Source organism: Mandrillus leucophaeus, unplaced genomic scaffold (genome assembly GCF_000951045.1).
Source record: "Mandrillus leucophaeus isolate KB7577 unplaced genomic scaffold, Mleu.le_1.0 Scaffold158, whole genome shotgun sequence".
NCBI lineage: Eukaryota > Metazoa > Chordata > Mammalia > Primates > Cercopithecidae > Mandrillus > Mandrillus leucophaeus.
The window spans coordinates 501,914-510,107 of record NW_012101565.1 but is presented as its reverse complement, the minus strand read 5'-3'; the positions used below and the strand labels follow the sequence as shown (position 1 = coordinate 510,107).

At 44.8% G+C, this 8,194-nt stretch overlaps 1 pseudogene; it reads left to right on the top strand.

Annotated features, from left to right (window-relative positions):
* Window positions 1-2,118: 2,118 nt before the first annotated feature.
* LOC105536344 lies at window positions 2,119-2,932 on the top strand (annotated as a pseudogene).
* The last annotated feature ends 5,262 nt before the right edge of the window (window positions 2,933-8,194 follow it).

The following is an 8,194-nucleotide window of genomic DNA, read 5'->3' as shown; positions in this document are numbered from 1 at the left end:
AGAGAGGAATTTTACAGCTGGGCCGCCTGGGGTGACATTACATATCGGTAGGACCATGATGCCCACCTGAACCTCAAACCAGCAAGTTTTTTATTAAGGATTTCAAAAGAGGAGGGGGTGTAATAACAGAGAGTAGGTACAAAGATCACATGCTTCAAAGAGCAAAAAGCAGAACAAAGATCACATGCTTCTGAGGGAACAGGACAAACGGCAAAAGCAGAACTACTGATAAGGGTCTATGTTCAGCGGTGCACGTATTGTCTTGATAAACATCTTAAACAACAGAAAACAGGGTTCAAGAACAGAGAACCGGTCTGATCACAAATTTACCAGGGCGGAGTTTTTTCCCCACCCTAGTAAGCCTGAGGGCACTGCAGGAGACCAGGGCGTATCTCAGTCCTTATCTCAACCACGTAAGATAGACACTCCCAGAGTGGCTGTTTATAGACCTCTCCCCAGGAATGCATTCATTTCCCAGGGTATTAATATTAATATTCCTTGCTCGGGAAAGAATTTAGCGATATCTCTCCTACTTGCATGTCTGTTTATAGGCTCTCTGCAAGAAGAAAAATATGGCTCTTTCTGCCCAACCCCGCAGGCAGTCAGATCTTACAGTTGTCTTCCCTTGTTCCCTAAAAATCACTGTTATTCTGTTCTTTTTCAAGGTGCACTGATTTCATATTGTTCAAACATACATGTTTTATAATCAATTTGTACAGTTAACACAATTACCACAGTGATCCTGAGGTGACATACATCCTCAACTTACAAAGATAACAGGATTAAGAGATTAAACACAGGCATAAGAAATTATAAAAGTATTATTTGGGAACTGATAAATATCCATGAAATCTTCACAATTTATGTTCCTCTGCTATGGGTCCAGTTGGTCCCTCCATTTGGGGTACCTGACTTCCTGCAACACCAGGCAACATATCATGATTCCATTTCTACAAACAAATTTTAAAAATTAGCTGGGTGTGGTTATGTGTGCCTATAGTCCCATGTATATTTACTTGTATGTATGTTATAAACCTACAAGATGTTATTCTTATTTTACACCAATAATTACACCAATATTATTTTATATTTATCCAAGTAGTTATTATTTCTGCTTCTCTTGCCTTCTTAGAGTTCCATACTCCCATTTGGGATCGTTATAAGTTAGCTCGAAGAACGGTGCTGGAACAATTGAATATTTGTCTAAAAAAAAAAAACTCTTCAGTAAATCATGACCCCAAGCCTCACAGTCTACCCAAAACCATCCTAACCCTGAATGTAGGACTTAAAAACAATAAAACATTTAGAAGTCAACGCATGGGAATATTTTAAGAAATCTTTGTCTACTCCACAAAAGCACTAACTATCAGAGTAAACATACATGAATTTGACCTCATTAACATTGAGAATTTCTGTTCATAAGAAGACATGGCCACACGTGGTGGCTCATGACTGTAATCCCTGCACTCTGGGAGGCTGAGGCAGGCAGATCACTTGAGCCCAGGAGTTCAAGGCCAGCCTGGCCAATCATCTCTATTTTATTTTTAAAAATATATTACAAATAGGGTGGATATGCATGTTTAATCATTCACCTGCCACCTCACTGCCTGTCCTTTCTGAGGTGGCCTTAACCTGGTCACTCCTCATCCCAGCCCCTTGTTTGTGCATCCTGAGAACCATCATCACTATCTGAAATGCTCTATTTGTTTGTAATTGAATACAGTTAAATTAATTGCACTGACATTAATGAACTTGCCTCCACTTTCTTTCTTCTCAATTTGACTCAGTCTGTGGGCTGCCAAGATTTGAGAGAGATGCAGAGGGAGGGAGGGTCAGACAGAGGCGACGCTGAGACCACCCTCACCATGGGCTGTATCCCTCTAGAGCTGCTGAGACCACCCGCGCCGTGGGCTGCAACCCTCCAGAGCTGCTGAGACCACCCACACCATGGGCCGCAACCCTCCAGAGCTGCTGAGACCACCCATGCCATGGGCCGCAACCCTCCAGAGCTGCTGAGACCACCAATGCCATGCGCCGCAACCCTCCAGAGCTGCTGAGACCACCCATGCCGTGGGCCGCATCCCTGTGGTTGCGCGTGGGCTGGTTGAAATCTCTCATATGGCACCCGACACAGGCCACCAATCAGGCTGGCTGCAAGAGCTGGAAAATCTCACCCAGTCTAACTGGCTGTTGGATGGTTTTTCAAGGACACTTCGACAGGCAGAAGCCCTAGATAGGGCTCATCAGATCGATGCAGTGATTAACCTGAATGTGCCCTTTGAGGTCATTAAACAACGCCTTACTGCTCGCTGGATTCATCCCGCCAGCGGCTGAGTCTACAACATTGAATCAACCCTCCCAACACTGTGGGCACTGATGCTCTGCCTGGGGACCCTCTCATTCAGCATGAGGATGATAAACCAGAGATGGTTATCGAGAGACTAAAGGCAGCCAGGCGCAGTGGCTCACACTTGTAATCCCAGCATTTGGGGAGGCCGAGGCAGGCGGATCACAAGGTCAGGAGTTCTAAACCAGGCTGGCCAATATGGTGAAACCCCATCTCTACTAAAAATACAAAAATTAGCTGGGCGTGGTGGCGGGCACCTGTAGTCCCAGCTACTCAGGAGGCTGAGCAGGAGAATCGCTTGAACCTGGGAGGTGGAGATTGCAGTGAGCCGAGATGGCGCCACCACACTCCAGCCTGCGCAACAGAGCGAGACACTGGCTCAAAATAAATAAATAAATAAATAAATAAATAAATAGACTAAAGGCTTATGAAGCCAAACAAAGCCAGTCCTGAAATATCACCAGAGAAAAGGGGGTGTTGGAAACATGCTCCGGAACAGAAACCAACAAGATTTGGCCCTCTATATATATTTTCCTACAAACTAAAGTGCCACAAACAAGCCAGAAAGCTTCAGTTACTTCATGAGGAGAAATGTGCGTAACTATGAATAGTAAGATGGGCAAACCTCCTAGTCCCTGCATTTAGAAGCACTTTTCCTAAGACTTCCAGTATGTATGAATTCTTTGAAAACTATATGACTTTTATTTCTACTGATTTTATTCTGGATACTAAGGATGTGCCAAATGAGTCAGATACTAAGATTCATCCTTTGAAATCACGTAGTGTGTTTTATGCAGCTATTCTCAGAAACATCAGTGATGCCTGAACTTTTAAAACATCTGCTAGAGCAAAATTAAACGAGCATTTGGTAGTAATCTCACTTTGTGTTCAGTTAATAAGTGGTTGATAAAGTTTCCATATTTTTCTGGAAAAGTTAAAAAAAGTTACATGTCATTTGAGGAAAATATGTAATCAGAAATTTTTGCATAGATTGATTCCAAAAAAGGCATTTCTAGCATTGTGGAACATGGTGAGACATTATATAAATTCCAGAAAGAAGGCAACTGGATTTAGAGATTTATTGTAAGACACAAATTCACTGCTGCCTTTACAGTAAGAAATGTATGCTAACCATATATGCTGTATTTATTTTGTTGTTAAGCATACTTTCAGTTTGCTCAGAATTTTCAATTTGCTATAAACATGTATCAATTAGCATATAGAAAAATATTACTTTAAGATGACTTGTTTCCTTTGAAAGTACATATATACTCAGGGCTATGATTTATGTCAGAAACTGACATTGTAAGTCCTTGGATGAGCACCAAAGTTGAATGAATTTTCAACAAAATGTAATTAAAGTCTGTATGTTTTCAGATATGACTCAGGTGAAGAAATGTGTTTTAGGATCTACGTGACGGTTTCTCTTTTTGATCCAAATGTATGATCTGCCCTGATAAATAACAAGTCACAGCGCCACCCCACTGCCCAAAAAAGAAAAGAAAAAAGAGGAAACCGCAGCACTGTGTAAATAAAGTAAGCACACGTTGTCGTGAGTAAATAGATGAGGCATGCCTGGCATAAATAGCAATCAATCGTAATTAGTAAACAGGTGTGCCAATAAAGAGAATTTACGTGACGGGTTAACAAGGACCAGGAAGGTGAGCGAGTTTCCTGAAGGAGTTCTTGGTTCCTGATCAGAGAACTCGATGCTGTGAGCACTCATCGCCGCCTTACTGTAAGAGGAAAGAACTCTACTGGCGTCATCGGAGCAGCCATTTACAAATCGGAATCTAAAGTGACTCCTCAGTGGGGCGGCAAGGACGGCTGCGGACGTGCTGTGTGGTCTGGTAGAAGTGGGGCAGCATGAGAGGTGGAGGAAATGCCCGATGGCGTCTTCCATGGCGTGTTTACTCTTCCTTTACTTGGCGCCAAGTCAAATTAAACAAGCCCTCGTACAAGCCGTTATTAATTGCCTTTAAAAATCTGTTCCGTTGTTTTCCAGGTGCTTAAAATACCAGTGCCAGAAAGTAGTTCTTATGTATTTTGGGGGAAAAATTTCATTTTCCTTTTCTTCTGATATTTAAAAAATTCATCTGTCTTTCAAGATGAACCAAAGTTTCTTAAACTAATTATAGCAAACACTTCATTCTTCATAAAACCTTCTATAATGCCTTGTTTGAATGTTAATCGTATGTGCTTTCTAAAATGTTGTGAACTACTAAACTTATGGATTATTGCTAGGCTATCAGGCATACGTTAGTCTTTATCAGAATAAAATGAAATTAAATAACTGTGGCTATTACTTTGTCCTTGGTCCTTCACAGGGCCTGCTCCACCCCACCTTCCTTCCTGCTGCCTGATGTCTCAATGGCTTCTGAATGACTGTGTTCTAATAAAAGATCTTAAAACAGAAAAGCAGCAACAACAACAATAACAAAACAAAGTTGGACTAAAAGTTAAGGCTAAAAGTATGACAATAATCAGCACTATTAAAGGGAGTAGGGCAGACAACAGCCATTGCTTCCAAGTTCCCATGGAAGTCCTAAAGATTCAATTTTGTCTGCCTGGGGAACGATGTTTTTAATATGTTCTAGGACCAAACTGGGCTGATTGATGTAGCCACAGCATTCTCCTTTTACATACAGACATGTTCCTCCTTGTCCGGCATGAGAAGATTTAAGGTCCCTCGGTTTTGCAGGACTACAGCAGCCAGGGAGTCCAGCTGCTGTTGAAGACTCGTGAGGCCCTCTGCCGTTTGCTGGAGGGCCATTCGGTCTCCCAAGACAGCTTATGCTGGATTCCCAAGGCTCTGTCTCCCACAGCGGTCCCTGCTAATCCCAATAGAGAGGATGACACTAAACCCAAGGGAATAAGGGGTCCTGCTCGGTGGCGGCTCGCGCGATGTTGGTACATGGGAAAAGGGAGAGACACAGTAGCCCATGGGGGGTTAGATGGGGCGAGCTGTAAGCGATGGAACGCTGTCCCTTCCAGAGTGCAGGGAGTCGTAGATACACTGGAGATCCATGACCCCCAAAACTCCGTGTGCTACAAAAGTATTTTTCATTAAAGTAGTGAAAGCAGTGGAGGTTCTATAAAAGAGGGTTTTCCATTTTCTGGACTACGAGTGAAAGGTTTTGTGCAGCTATGTTGGCAGTGCTCACTGGGTCCATCAGGGGATGGTAGAGTTGGATGGTGGTGTTAACAAGGTCTTTAAATGGTGCTCACTGGGTCCATCAGGGGATGGTAGAGTTGGATGGTGGTGTTAACAAGTTCTTTAAATAGGGTCCCCCTCTTAGGGTCCCACCACATTTAGTTTATTTTTTTATTATTATTTTTTTTTAGACAGAGTCTTGCTCTGTTGTCCAGGCTGGAGTGCAGTGGCACGATCTCTGCTCACTTCAAGCTCTGCCTCGTGGGTTCACGCCATTCTCCTGCCTCAGCCTCCCAAGTAGCTGGGATTACAGGTGCCCGCCACCACGCCCAGCTAATTTTTTGTATTTTTTTTAGTAGAGACAGGGTTTCACCATGTTAGCCAGGATGGTCTTGATCTCCTGACCTTGTGATCCACCCGCCTCGGCCTCCCAAAGTGCTGGGATTACAGGTGTGAGCCACCGCGCCCGGCCAAGTGTAGTTATCTTTAACAGGAAATGTTGATGGTCCCCAGAGGATATATTGAGATAGAGTGATTAAAGGCTTCCCATGTGAAGGCAGCCCCAGCAGAAACCCCGTCCTAGTTTTGTTGACAGGAAGTAGAGACCCTGCCAGTCAGGGAACAGGATAGAGCAGGAAATTGATTGCATGGGCGAGTTGTCCATTTATCAGCATAGTTCCTGCAGATGTGTGGACTAGATAGTGACCCAGTGACAAAGGTTCATCTACACTGACTCTCTTGGAGTTTTCCTGCAAAAGTGTTGGAACTGGCAAGATTGCTGTAAAGGCAGAAGGGGAAATACTCCAGATAAAAGATACGCTAAGAAAGCATTTCTCCTTTTGGGACATTTGAACTACTGTTGATCGTTAAGAGGGGGAACTTAAGGAACCCATGACCCCATCCAATAAAATCCCTTTGTATTGACTGTTGGGGCTGCTATCCCCATCCTGCCGGCCAGTGAGTTTGCTCCTGGAGGTGTGCTGGGAGGCCAGTCTTCCACGGGCACAGGTCTGGCATATTCCCCGCGTTTGGTAGTCACGGAAAGCCAGCCAGGCTGAGTTATGTTTAATAGACTAACAGTATGGTTAATTGCTTCCCTAGCACACGGACCAGCATCTCTAAAAGCGCTCAGAGCACAGCAGGCGAGCACCAGAAAAGGAAGATGTTACTTGTCTTCCGGATCAGCCCCATCTGGGGTTGTTTTCTTGAACAGAAACTTCAGAGCCTCTTTGAGCTCTTGGGTGTAATGAGCAGCTTCCTCTGGTTTCTGTAAAGGTTTATTGCAAAGTTTAATTCTTTGCGGGCCCAACTGGTGATTCCCTGCAGCTTTGCAGCCACTGGGGGTGGTTCGCAGCACTTGGTAAGGTCCGTTCCATTTAGGAAGAAGTTGATCTGCTGCGGAGCCTTCCTTCTAGGTTTTCAACAGGACCCAGCCTCCAGGCAGCACTTTGGGCTTCTGTTTCACTTGCCCAGGCGCGGGCAGCACCGTGTTTCCATATTCCTGGATGGCCAGCCGCACCTGGCCTAGATTTTGTATATATAATAGACTGAGTTTCAGGTTTGATTAACGCGTCTACGGTGAGGGAGGGTCTCCCATAAGTCATTGAAAAAAGATTAAGTTTCCTCTTCCCTTTGGGGACCGTTTGTATTCTCATGAACGCTGTAGACAACAGAGTATAGCAAGACCCAGAAATTTCCTGGCATAATTTTGCCAGGGTTTGCTTTAAAGTGTGACTGGTCCTTTCAAACCTTGCCGGAGGATTGCGGCCTCCATGAGGAGTGGAGATGATACTTAATTCCCAAAGCTCGAGCTCCCTGCTGGGTTCTAGTTGCAAGGAGTGGGAGAGGCCAAACCACGCCTTGGCCACTTCTGTAGCTTTCTCTGTTCTTGGGGGAGAGCTTCCACCCAACCGGTAAAGGTATTTAAAGCCTCGAAAGGAGGGTGTGGGGTGCGGTCAATCTGCCGGTCCTCAACAGGACGGGTTCCTGGGTTCAGTGACAGGCTGTCTTTGTTTGCCCCCAGGGTTATTTTGGGAGCAAAGTTCACAGGCCCGAGTGATTCTATTGTGGTTGCCAGGCCCTTGCCCATAAAGAGCTGGTCCACCCAGGTGGTCATGGTGTCCCGCCTCATATGGAGATAATCATGTAAATTTTTTTTTTTTTTTTTGAGACAGAGTCTCATTCTGTCACCCAGGCTGGAGTGCAGTGGCTCAATCTTGGCTCACTGCAACCTCTGCTTCCCAGGTTCAAGTGATTCTCCTGCCTCAGCCTCCCGAGTAGCTGGAATTACAGGTGGGCGCCACCACGCCCAGCTAATTTTTGTATTTTTAGTAGAGATGGGGTTTCTCCATGTAGGCCAGGGTGGTCTAGAATTTCTGACCTCAAGTGATCCACTCGCTTCGACCTCCCAAAGTGCTGGGATTACAGGCGTGAGCCACTGTGCCTAGCTGGGAATCATGTAAACTTTTAACCATTTTCTACTGGTCGGGCTGAGGAAGCAAGAGCTTTTGACGTATGAGCCACTAACCCTCAGGTGTTAGAGTCCCCTGACTTTCTTTAGCTCATGCTTGTTTTGATGTTTTACTTATTGTTATTTTTGAGTCAGAGTCTCGTTCTGTCACCCAGACTGGAGTGCATGGTGCGATCTCGGGTCGATGCAACTTCTGCCTCCCGGGTTCAAGTGACTCTCCTGC